The sequence below is a fragment of the Nicotiana tabacum genome, chromosome 18, assembly GCF_000715075.1.
Source record: "Nicotiana tabacum cultivar K326 chromosome 18, ASM71507v2, whole genome shotgun sequence".
NCBI classification, from domain to species: Eukaryota; Viridiplantae; Streptophyta; class Magnoliopsida; order Solanales; family Solanaceae; genus Nicotiana; species Nicotiana tabacum.
In genome coordinates, this window is record NC_134097.1 from 113555867 (window position 1) to 113569633 (window position 13767).

General features: G+C 39.6%; 2 long non-coding RNA genes across 2 annotated transcripts; both read left to right on the plus strand.

Moving 5' to 3' along the window:
* The first annotated feature begins 732 nt into the window (after positions 1–732).
* On the plus strand, positions 733–2937 carry LOC142172822 (uncharacterized). Its single transcript, XR_012701790.1, has 4 exons — positions 733–1990; positions 2082–2173; positions 2345–2776; positions 2853–2937. It is a non-coding gene; the product is annotated as an uncharacterized LOC142172822 (long non-coding RNA).
* Positions 2938–3082: 145 nt separating this feature from the next.
* LOC142172823 (uncharacterized) lies at positions 3083–3937 on the plus strand. Its single transcript, XR_012701791.1, has 3 exons — positions 3083–3446; positions 3532–3618; positions 3697–3937. It is a non-coding gene; the product is annotated as an uncharacterized LOC142172823 (long non-coding RNA).
* Positions 3938–13767: the final 9830 nt, after the last annotated feature.

Here is a 13767-nt window from a genome sequence, read left to right on the forward strand (position 1 = left end):
CAATTAAATAATTAATTATTTAATTTATTAAACTAACAAAATTTTAAACTTATTGAAATTAACACACATAATAATTAAGGATGCTTGGTGCTACTGGGCCTCAAATATCGAGCCTGGAACCCATAGATAATTACTCTGTCCAATTATAATATTAATTATTTAATTTATTATAACACAAAAAAATCTAAAAATGTTGAAATTGACACACATAATAATTAAGGATAGCTTGGTGCTATTGGGCCTCAAATATCGAGTATGGAACCCATAGATAATTACTCTGTCAAATTATAAAATTAATTATTTAATTTATTATGACAAACAAAATTCTAAAAATGTTGAATTGACACACATAATAATTAAGGATAGCTTGGTGCTACTGAGCCTCAAATATCGAGCCTGGAACCCATGGATAATTACTCTGTCCAATTATAAAATTAATTATTTTATTTATAAAATTAACAAAATTCTAAAAATGTTGAAATTGACACACATAATAATTAAGGATAGCTTGGTGCTATTGGGCCTCAAATATCGAGTATGGAACCCATAGATAATTACTCTGTCCAATTATAAAATTAATTATTTAATTTATTATAACACACAAAATTCTAAAAATGTTGAAATTGACACACATAATAATTAAGGATAGCTTGGTGCTACTGCCCTCGAATATCGAGCCTGGAACCCATAGATAATTATATTGTCCAATTAAATAATTAATTATTTTATTTATAAAACTAACAAAATTCTAAAAATGTTGAAATTGACACACATAATAATTAAGGATAGCTTGGTGCTAATAGGCCTCAAATATTGAGCCTGAAACCCATAGATAATTACACTATCCAATTATAAAATTAAATATTTTATTTATTATAACACACAAAATTCTAAAAATATTGAAATTGACACACATAATAATTAAGGATAGCTTGGTGCTACTGGGCCTCAAATATCGAGCCTGGAACCCATAAAAAATTACTCTGTCCAATTATAAAATTAATTATTTTATTTATAAAACTAACAAAATTCTAAAAATATTGAAATTGACACGCATAATAATTAAGGATAGCTTGGTGTTAATGGACCTCAAATATCGATCCTGGAACCCATAGATAATTACTCTGACCTATTATAAAATTAATTATTTAATTTATTATAACACAAACACACAATTAATATTGTTTAAATTACAATAGACGATATGGACTTGCCGCCTGTGCATCTTGGAACAGTCGCGGATCAGGTATTAGTGTTACAGGGCGAGCATAGGTCCTCCTATGTATGGGAGGGACATCTATTGGATCAGACTCTCTGCGCCAGGAGACCGGACGACTTGTGGGACTTTTTGAGGGGGAGAGTTTTCTATGCCCGCGTAGTCCATCGCCTGCGTGCTACGGGCTTCCTTAGGATTTTTGAGCTTGGGCAGATGCTGCTCGACTGGTCTCTCATCACGGCGTTGATAGAGCGGTGGCGACCAGAGATGCACACTTTTCACCTGCCCACTGGAGAGGCCACCATCACGCTTCAGGATGTTCAGGTTTTGCATGGACTGCGTGTAGATGGACTGGTCGTTGCACTGTCCCAATATATGAGAGCTATGACGCGTCCCCAGTATTTGGATTTGCTGGGGAAGTATACTGATTTTAGACCATAGGGTGAGGCTGCACTTAGAGGGGGCAGTCGCATTTCTGTGACAGCTATCAGAGAGCATATGGAGGTATTGCACCCCGATATTACCGGCGTGATAGAGGATATCCATATTGACCAGTACACGAGATTGGCGTTGTTCCTTATTTTTGGGGGTGTCTTGTTCCCGAACACTTTGGGAAATCTAGTGAGTATGCGCTTTCTGCATCATCTGCAGCAGCTAGATGAGTTACCCCAGTATAGCTGGGGTGCTGCTGTTCTAGCATACCTGTACAGGAGTATGTGCCGGGCGAGCATGGGCACCCAGGTGGACATATGTGGTTTTCTACCACTTCTACAGGTGACAACATTTTCGACTACTCTGTTCATTACTCTGAATTCTATATAGTCAAAATGACTCTTAAATTTTACGTCAACCTTTTTTATCTTAGGTTTGGGCCTGGCAACGGATCATGCCGTTGCAACCACATCTACCACCACTAGAGCCGGGTGTAGCACCTCCGTTTCTCCCTCTAGCTACGAGGTGGGTTCTCCGATGTGGGAACTACCGTGAGACTGATGCTCATCATAATCTCCCCCTTGTTAGGGATGTGTTAGATATGTTGGTGGCTGGACAGATAAATATATACCTAAACTTACTTGTTATAAATTCACTTGTGTTGCGCATACTCACTTTTATGTTATTATTTCATAGTTCATCTGGACGCCATACAACGACGAGTTGCTAGCTCATCTGCTCGATTATTTCTCAGTCAACCGACTGCTTTGGAGCACTTCCGTCCCGATAATGTACTTCGATGTGGTGGAGCATAATGCCACAGAGCGTGTACTTCGCCAGTTTCACCATCCCTAGGGGATACCGGGGGAGCCTGCATGGGTGCCTACACATTATCAGTGGGATGACCGTACCAGGGTGGACAGTGAATTTGTAGGATGGCTAGAGGCGCAGGTCCATATTTGGGACCAACGAGAGGTGTTGATTCCGCCACCACCTTCACAGATCCACGAGGCGACTATTGAGCTGTACATGTCATGGTACCGCCTTCATACTCGACTGATGATCGGGAACCCCATTCATGTACTTGGCGATCGGTACAGACCTTACGCCGGGAGGCACGAGGCACTGGTATGTTTTTATGGCTTATTAATATCTTATAATTGTGATATAGCGTTATTTAATCAATATTATAAATGTTGCGCAGGCTATTAGGCATCACATGTTCTACCGGTTGGGACAGGAGATGCAGTAACATGGCGATAGTGCTGCAGTCATTGAGTATGGTCGGCGGGTGTAAGAGCTGGCTCGTCGGACCCTGTATCAAGCGAGAGATGGCGCGAGGTTGGATCACGAGGCTGAGTATGCAGCGCCAGAGGAGTACCATCAGGGTAGGGCTGTCCTACGAGGGAGGGGTGCCCCACGAGGTAGGGGTGCCCCACGGGGTCGCGGGGGATGGCGAGGAGGTGGTCCCCAGCAAGGGGGCGTTGAGGCACCTGTCGACCCACCTGTTAAGGCACATGATGAGGATCTTGGAGATGATCAGCCGGGTTATTTCCCTCAGCTAGATGAGCCTTCCAGCAGCATAACGTCGTATAGCCTTCAGCTGTCTCTGCCAGCATTGCGGGTCACCCCATGAGATATATTGTTGATCACGGGTACATTTGACGGAGATGTAGACCAGTTATTTTCAGGCCCATCGACCACAGCTGAGGATAGGCCGACCCGCGAAGTGGATGGTGGGTGCAGGTTGAGTTATGCCTCATCCCCGACGGTTGATGCAGATCTACCACAGGCGCAGGTATGTTTGTATTACTGTAAAATTTCAATTGGTTTTCTTTTCCTTAATGATTTGCCATAAATTAATTTTTAATTTTCTTATTAAGGCTTTGTCGCAGTCCATCACGGAGGCCACTGTATGCGATGATGAAGACACCACGGATGCGTATAATCAGGAGGCCGACGAGACCATGGTGAGAAAATGTTTTTGACTTAACACGTACAATACTAATATACATTTTCACATGCTAAGCTTAGTAATTGTTTTGTAGGTTGCTGAAAGCCCGACGGCCCCTTCTACCGATCCTGCCAGCTGTACTATCGATGTTGCTGCACATCCTCACATAAAGAGGCGACTTGATAATGATGATCCTGATAGTGTACCCGAGCGACAGGGGATGCGACTCAGGCTAGCGGTAGCACTGAAGTACACAGGCTGCGGGACTCATTGATTTACTTTTGTTTGTATTTTGTGTAAATACTACATTATGTAAATAATGACAACAATTCTATTTTAACAACAATTTTATTTTAATTGCATTTGAACAACAATTTCATTTTAATAGTACAACACAAACACAAACATAGAAAACCTAACACAACACAAACAGTACAACTAATGAAAACACTTGACAAGGGAAACATAAAGATACACTACGACGCTCAACACGTACATGCCATTATTTAGTCACGACCGCCTAGCATTCTCTGCTCCAACCACTTGAGTTGGTCTTCCAACTTTTTTTTTCTTCTTCCACTTCCTTGAGTTTCGCCTTCAACTTTTCAACTTCTTGCTTGGATTGGCGCTCTCTTTCATGGTACCTCGTACACAAATTATGAAGAAAATTCAACTGACTTTTGTAGTATTCCTACTGACACGGTTCATCAATTCATACCTCAAAATTGCATGTAGGCTCGTCGGGTTGCCTATAAAACTTGTTCATACACGCCTAGTAGCGGCATCCAGCTTTTTCCCAACAATCGTTCATCATGTATTTTTTTCCGCACTCGCACCTTGGGACATAAAGGGGTTGTTGAGACATTTCTTAAAGAGAAACTTTGTGTTTATGGAAATATTTGTTATTGGTTATTGTTAAGCGTAGAAAATAACTAGAATGCGCGCATTATTTTTAGGCAAGATTTCACATAAAACGTAGTATTATACCACGCTTTACATATACACAAAACGTAGTATTATACCACGCTTTACATATTAAAGTTTTTCTGAAACGAAACAGCTTTTTCGCAGTCGTTTTAGCTTTTTTCAGAACGACAAGACAACTCACAAAACGTAGTATTATACCACACTTTAAATATTTAATTTTTCTAGAACGAAACAACTTTTTCACATGATTTTCAGCTTTTTCAGAATGACAAGATAACTTACAAAATGTAGTATTATACCACGCTTTACATATTTAATTTTTCTGGAATGAAACAAATTTTTCACATGGTTTTCAGCTTTTTCAGAATGATAAGACAACTCACAAAACGTAGTATTATACCACGCTTTACATATTTAATTTTAAGAAGGATAATAAAGGATGTCTTGATTTTATAGTTTTTTTTTAATTTTTAGATTTGTCTTCTTTACTAACACCAATAAGTTTAATATTTGAACAACCATATCAGCATCCCAATTCAAGGGATCATGTTAAAAAATAAGAGGTAACAAGATTGTGGAACATGATTTTATTTGATAGATATTGCAACATACACAAGTACAGACACGTATTACAAAAAACAATATGAAAACAAAAGACTAGGTGTTTCCTTGATAGTTGGGTACATTCGACGAACTTGTACCAGGAGCTGGATTACCATCGCCATGCACACCACCTGAAGGACATTTACGATGGTCGTGTCCAGTTTGCGAGCATATGCCACATTTACGTGCATAAACGGTGTCACCAACATCCATTTGGTTCTGTATACGCGTTCTCTTTTGCACTTGCAGCTTGCGCAAATAGTCCTTGTTACACACCATCTTAAAAGGTTCTAGCGGCCAATAATGCTCAGCACCTAATGGCTGCAACTACCCACTATACGTGTCTACGTATGCAGCAACACTGTATTGCCTATCGATATAGTTGGTTGCCCCTAAACCAACTTGTTGAAAGCACTTCAAGGCATGTGCGCACGGCATGTGGTAGATGGTCCATTTCCCACATGAACACAACCTGCTGGCTTCATTCATCGTCTGTAGATTATTTCCCCGGTGTCCGCGGATAGCGATCTTAACTTCAAAAATACCCCGGTCATGATCGTACTACAAAAATGAATGTCAATGTGCTCGCCTCATGTACCTTTCAAATCTTCTCATCGGTATTGGCATAAATTGAACACCCATGTCCATCAATGCCGATACAGCTCCATGCCTTTCAAAAAACCTCTCCGCACTTTGTTTGAATGTCATGCGGACCATGGCAGTGACAGGCAATCCACGGGCAGACTTCAACAAGCCGTTGAACGACTCCGACACATTTGTAGTTAGGGCTCCCCATCGTCTACCGCCATCAGCATGCAATGTCCACATGTGAAGCTCATGTCCCATCAGCCAAGTATAGGCATGTGGATCTAACTGTCGGATCGCTTCCATGCGCCTCATGAATTTGCACTATTGGTGCTCAGTTGCAGCCATCCACATTAAATCATGCAAGGCCTTGTCAGGATATTTCTTCTGGAAATTGGCCTTCAGGTGCCTCACACAGTAACGGTGGCATGCATAGGGTTCCTGTCATTTAGGCAAGTGTCGTACAGAACTTAAAATACCACCATCTCGATCAGATATTAGACAAATACCTGAACGTTGTTTGACAACGTGCTGCTTCAAGTGGTGCAAAAAAAACGTCCACATATCTTCACTTACGTTGGCACAAATGGCGAAAGCTAGTGGAAATATTTGACTGTTGGCATCTACTGCAACTGCAATCAAAAGTTTAATATCATACTTTCCATAGACATGAGTACCGTCTATGGAAATTACAGGATGACAATGCACAAAACCATCAATTGTTGGTTTAAATGACCAGAACACATAGTTAAAAATATATTCGGGTCTGTCCGGACTCCGCTCATGCCTCCATTCAAAATAGTCCCGGGGTTAAAGTGTTGCAGTGCGGCTATGTACCTGGGCAGAGATGAAAAAGACTTATCCCAGTCGCCATAAATAAGTTCAAAGGCACGTTTGCGACCGAGATATGCCTTTCTTTTGGTTATAGTACAACCATACTCCTAGTGGACGGCTGTAATACACTCTTTAATCTTGAACATAATGAACACTTACAAATATGGAATCAAGACAAGAGAAATCAAGTCTACATCCATATTGTAGTGATTCTCATTGAATGCGTCCATTTCACATCTGTGGGTGCTAATAAACTTACCCACTTTCCACAAACCTGATTTCTTCTTGCTGGCACGCAACATCCAGTGACAACCCATAAAGTCTCTACGGCATACAGCCTTGCATACCTCCGTAGTTGACTCTCTTACCGTCATCTCACAGCACTCTCTTACGTTGTAGATTTCTACAGCCCTGATTAGGTGAGCTTTATCAGGGAAATACATGCTCTTTGCAAGCACCGTTGGTCTAGACTCATCCCACATCGCTGACAGAAATTTATCAGCATCCCTTGTGAGGGCATCCATGTCCGGCATACTTGGAAAATTATCAAGGTAGGGAATATTCCGCTCATGAAAGGGCACGTGAGACTCGTACACTCTTGGTCTAACAGGAGGTGGAGGAACATGATCCCTCGCCAGCTCAGGTTCGGCTTCCACTTTCTCTTTGTCATCATCCTCATCATGGAAGGGTGTGTCATCTCCATACTCATCGGCATTATTGTCATAATCACTATCATCTTCCTGACTCTGCGCATCTACCAAATCACGAGTCAGTACGTCGTCTATGGGCAACTGTGTGAGGTCAGTAAAATCAAGTTGCTCGTTTTCACTGCACAAAAAGAACAAATGATAAGCTACCCAACTAGATAAATACTTTACATATAGCTATATTACTTTACTTACAAGTTGTACTGTGTTGACGTTCCATGATGGATATTTTCTTGTTGGTGATGACTCCCGGATGGACCACCGTGGTCCAATACGCCAGAACTACGCATATTCCAACTATGGGCGAGGTCATAACTTGTAAAATTCATATCTGGATGGTACCCCCTATGAAAAATAAGAGTGTTAATACAAATCCAATTAAAACATAAAATAAGCATCGCTAAAACGTAGAAAAATTGAAGTTTACCAGTCGTCTTGTGGATTATATAAAGTCGAAAAATTATTTTGTGGCTGCTCATTCGCCGTGGTGACAAGTTTAAATCAAGTCAAGCTCTTTCATCAGCAATCTGTCCAGCAAAAACTGCTCCAGAATAACCACCCGATGACTGGGGGTTATCCCTATGCACACCCTCATTATTGGGAACGTCTTCAACCTTGACGTACATTTCCAACAATTTTATTACAATAAATTCCCTGTATTCATCCGGAATCCGCAAAAAAATCTCTAAGTGTTTCATCATCTTCGATGTTAAACTCAGAATAATAAGCAAACCCCTGCGGAGTCACTGAATACGAAAATCTACCGGTTACTTTAAGGTTCACCGAATGTTTCCTCACACTCATTTTTTTTACGTAACAACGATATCAATTTATCGTAATCCATTGTAAGCGGAAATTTAACATGACACGGTAGAGGTGAGCTATACCTCACAATGTTATTCTCCATTACAACCTCACCTCCCTCCCCCCCCCCCAATATAATGAAACCTTTATTTTTGGCTCTTCAGACATTATAAAAAAAATGCTTGATAAGAAGAAGAGAGAAGTATGAACGGAAGTTTGAAAGAAAGTTTTGAATGGATTTTCATAAAAATCAAACGCCTTTAAATAAGGCAAGTCCGAGCTTGGAGTGCAGAATTTTTTAGGTAAAACGCAGTACAATACCACGTTTTTTATGTATTTGAATTATTGTTATGTCATTTATCTGTAGAACACTTATTGGTGGGTCCAAAAATTAGTGTAAAACGCAGTATAATACTATGTTTCAGTGTAAAACATAGTATTATAGTACGTTTTACACTAAAAAATAAATATTCTGCAGTCCTGCAGAAGATCCCCTTCCAATACGGGCTTAAAGGCCGACCTCTTCCGAGCCAAAGCTAAAAAGGAAGTCGGAGCTTGGTCCACATCGAGAAAAAACGTTCGTAATGAACGGGTCTTCGATGGTCTAGCCTGCCTTTCTCTCCATGAGATGAGCCCAGTGCATTGGACTGATGGATAAGAGAACTGAGCTGGCCTAAAAAGCGCTTGGGCGCTCTACGTACGATGTAGACTCCATCAGATACATATCGATTTCTTTCTGATGGATCAAGAATAGATAGTTGTCTCATCAATCTTATTATTGGTGGGCCCAATTTTATAGGGAAACGCAGTATAAGACTGCATTTTCCTTAAATGTAGTATTATACTGCATTTCCCTTAAAAATATTTTTTTTAATAAAATGCAGTATTATACTACGTTTAACTTTAACGGCTAACTTTCCGTTAATGTAAAATGCAGTATAATACTGCATTTTAGTTAGAAATGTAACATTTTTTTAAACTGTATAAACATATTTTATGTCCAAAAAGGCATCATTTCAGTTTCGGACTCCCAATAGTAGTATCTGGCCCAGTAGTGGTATCTTACATACCCGGCCCAAATTGTATTTTTCCATTTTCTTTTAGTTTAGTTTTTCATAGTTTTATTACTATAAATATATATACTCAATTGTAAAATACAATAATACAGAGAAAATAAGAAATGCAGGGTCTCTTTCGTCGGACCCTTTTCTCTCTCTCTTTCATTCATCTGTTCTAGGGTTTTTCCTTCTTTCATTTCCACTAAAGCTCACAAATCTTCGATTTAACATGGTGTCAGAGCAGGAATTCTGATTCCTCTCATCACGAGCTTCACTCCGATGTTACCCTCTCTCTGAGTTTCCATCATTTTGATCTTCGACTGATCCAGATTGACGAAAACATCGAACAACATTTTCCACCGGTATTTTTTGGGGATTTCATCACCGTCAACTCTTAGTAACTTCATGATGTCGTACATCTCGAATTTTCTCAGTTTCTGCATTTGATTTGGTCAAATCTGTTTTCCTAGGTTTACACTTCAAAGAAGACTTTTCTTCTTCGAGTTTCAGAAGAAGGCTGGTAATATCCTCCTCGTTCTCGACTGTAGATTTCTTAGCTTAGATTTGGTTGCATGTTCTAGCTTATTTTTACTGAGTTGTAGATATTATTGCTTGTACTATTCTAAATCAATTTAGTTGAGCTTCATGCTATGGGTAGTGTTATGGATAATCTAGGATCACCTAGTAATATGACCTCTGATGGTTTCACACCTTTTACACTGGATTCATCTCATCCACTGTACGTGCACCCTTCTGATAGCCCTGGCAGTCAATTGGTAGCTGTACATTCCAATGGTTGTGGTTTTGTGCTTTGAAGAAGTAGTATGCTTACTTCTCTATCTGCAAAGAACAAATTAGGGCTTTTGGATGGTAGAGTTCCCTAGCCATCACCAGACTCCCCTTATTATCTGTACTGGGAGAGGTGCAATGACATGGTTAAGGCATGGATCACTAACTCTGTGTCTAGGGATATTTCAACTAGTGTCATGTGTCTTAAGAATGCAAGGGAAGTCTGGAAAGACATTAACGATAGATTTGGTCAGTCAAATGGGTCCAAATATCTTCAAATTCAAAGAGAAATTAGCACAACCACTCAAGGCTCTTCTGATATTGGCACTTACTTCACCAAGTTTAGGAGTCTATGAGATGAACTAAATTCCTTTTATGTGGGTCCTATCTGCTCATGTGGAGCTCTTCCAAAGTTTATAGAAGGTCAACAGTTATTCCAGTTCCTCAATGGTCTGAATGAGTCATACTACACTGTAAATAGTGCCATTATGATGATGAGTCCTCTTCCTCAAATAAGCAAGGCTTATTCTCTATTATAACAAGATAAGATTCAAAAGGAAGCTCTCTCCAATACTTCTAACTTCTCTGGTGATTCTGCTTCTTTTTCTGTGTCACCTGCTCAATCAACCAACAACAGAAATTTCACTCAAAGGGTAAATTTTGAATCCAGAAAGAATGTCAGTGGTGTCTCTTGCAAGTATTGTAAGAAACCTGGACACACAGTAGAGAAATGTTATAGACTTTATGGGTTTCCCCCTGAGTTCAAGTTCACAAAGAACAAGAAGTCTGCATCATGTGTCCAAGGTGACATATTGGTATCTCCTGCTATAAACCAGCCTCCAGGGAATTCTTCTCCAATTCATGGGTTTACCAGAGAACAATACCAACACCTCTTGACTATGTTTCAACAAGTTCAAGTCTCTCCTGGTCCTGTTTCCAACACTCCTTCCATTGAGGACTCTGGTTTTGCTCATTTTGCAGGTTTGTTTACTACTTATGTTGTAGAATCTTTAGACTCCCATGTGTGTGCATCTTCACAGACTAATGTGGATCCTCGGATCTTAGATTCAGGGGCCACTACTCACATGACTCCACACAAACACTTACTTCATGATATTGTACCTTTAGTTAGACATTTCCTTGTTACCTTACCAAATGGTTATAAAGTAAAGGTTATATCAACTGGGTCATTGCACCTAAGACATGATATAACTCTTCTCAATGTTCTTCTTGTACCTTCTTTTCATTTCAACTTAATATTTATACATCAACTCATTACCCAACTTGATTGTATAGCAGTACTTACCAAGTTCCATTGTTCTTTACAGGGCCTTTCAATGAAGAGGTCACTGGTAATTGGTAAGGTGCTGGCAGACTCTACTACTTACATCCAGATGCAGAATTGTTTCCCACTTCAACCCCTGTTTTGCAACCCTATGCTAACATCGATTCTAGTCTTACTATAGGTTCCATTACTTGTAAAAAGCATGCATCAATTTCTCAGTCTGTACTTTATTCACCTAAATGTAATCAGAATTCTGTTATCAATAAAGTGGATTTGTTTTGGCATCAAAGACTAGGTCATATGCCCTTTCATAAGATACAATCCATTCCTTTCTTATCTGATAAAGTATCTAGCAAACAAAACTTTATATGTCCTATATGTCCTATGGCTAGACAACAAAGGCTGCCTTTTCATGACAGCACAATTTACTCCACTAAACCTTTTCAGCTAGTTCACATTGACATTTGGGGCCCCTATAACACTAAAACTTACAATGGATTCAGGTATTTCCTCACTTTAGTTGATGATTACTCTAGAGTCACTTGAACTCACCTCCTTTATTCCAAAAGCAATGCCTTATCTATCTTAAAAGCTTTTATTTCTATGGTAAGAGTGCATTTTAACTCTTCACTCCAAACTTTCAAATCAAATAATTCATTTAAACTTGGCAGTAGTGTTGAGGCTGCCACTTTATTTGCCTCTCATGGTATACTACATCAAACCATCATTCCACATACTCCACAATAAAATGGTATTGTGGAGAGAAAACACAAACATTTATTAGAGATTTCAAGAGGTTTTGTTTCAATCTAAACTACCAATGCTATTTTGGGGTGATTGTATTTTGACTGACACCTACCTTATAAATAGGATGCTCTCACCTCTTTTGCTCAAAGTTTATCCTTATGAAAAGTTGCATGGGTTCCCACCATCTTATGACCACTTGAGGTCTTTTGGTTGTATGTGTTTTGCAACTTCTCCTAAGGTTGGTAGAACTAAGTTTCAATCTAGAGCCATACCCTGTATCTTTCTAGGTTACCCTTGTGGCAAGAAGGGTTATAAGTTATTGAATATGTCCAATTCTTCAGTGTTCTACTCTAGAGATGTAATATTCCATGAACACATATTTCCTTACACTTCCTCTTCCTTGCCTTCTCTTTCTTCTGTTTTCCCTTCACCATTTGTGAACATCCCAGCTTCTCCACCTATCATAACTCCTCACCTTACTTCTCCTTCTGTTGTTCCTCCTGTTGTCACTCCAGTTGTAAGCACGTGATTTTTGCCCTATATGAGAATTACTCCCAAAAAATTTAAAAATGAAATGATTTTTCTTTGGTGTGCAATTTTGTGATATTTTGTGATATTTTGAATAATTATTTGTATTTGTTTGTGCGTGTTTATTTGCTAAATTAATAAAAAATACAAAAATATGTCGCATTTTGCATGTAGGATTTAATTCTACAATTGTTAGTAATTAAATTTGTTTTACAAAAATTAAAAATTACAAAAATAGGCATCGTTTGCATTTTTAGCATTTAATGTCCAAATATACAATTTTATGCTTAATTATTATTTAATTGTGCGTTAATTGTTATTGGGAGTTCATTTGCGCTTTTATAACTTAATTTAGTTCTTAATAATAGTTTAAGTATTTTTATAATTTAGTTTTAGAAAAATAAAAGAAGAAAAGAGAGCGAAAATATAAGGAAAGTCGGAATTGAGCCTCTTCTTCAATTTCAAGCCACAGGCCCAAAAAATGGCCCAATCTTCCCTACGACCCAGTCCATTTCGAACTGGGTCGACCCAGTCCATTACCCAAAAGACCCAAACCCCTTTGTCTTACATTTTACAAAAAACAAAACAAAAACTAAAAGAAGAAAACCCTAAAATCTAAACCATCCCCCCCTCTCCTATCTTCTTCTTCTTCCTCCAAAGCTCCAACCAAGCATCCATGGCTGCCCTTTACCTTCTTCTTCGACACACCCTCATCGTCCAAACAGCTGCTGCCCAAGCACTTCATCTTCTTCGTCCACCATTGTTGCTCTAGTTCGTCGTCGTTTGGTCGAGCTTCATCTTCTCCGGCAAAACAGTCCGTCGTCGCCACCAGTTGCTTCTGCTTGTGCGTCGACCAGCCCGTTGTTTGTTCCTTCTGTTGTTCGAAGCCCCGTCGCTGCTGCTTCTGTCTCAACCAAACAACCAAACGAACACAGCCACGGACGAGCTTCGATGTCGATCATGTCGTCGTCCATGGTTGTCCGCGCTGCTGCTGCCTGTCGCCGCCGCTGCTGCTGCCTGTCGCCGCCGCCGCTGCTGTCTCGACATCTTGCTGTTGCTACTCGTCGCAGCAGGTGTTGGACGGACTGCTACAGCTGCTCGTCGCGGCAGTAGCTACGGGTTGCTTCATCTTCTCTTCGTCTTCGTCGTCATTTGTTCGAGCTTTGGTCGAGGCTCGGACAGATTTGTTTACAATCAAAGTTCTTCGTTGATTCATCTCCGGTTAGTTGTTTTTGAGTTTTATTTTGTCCATATTTCGTTTTTATATTTCTAAAAGTTAAAATCGTTAAATATTTGAT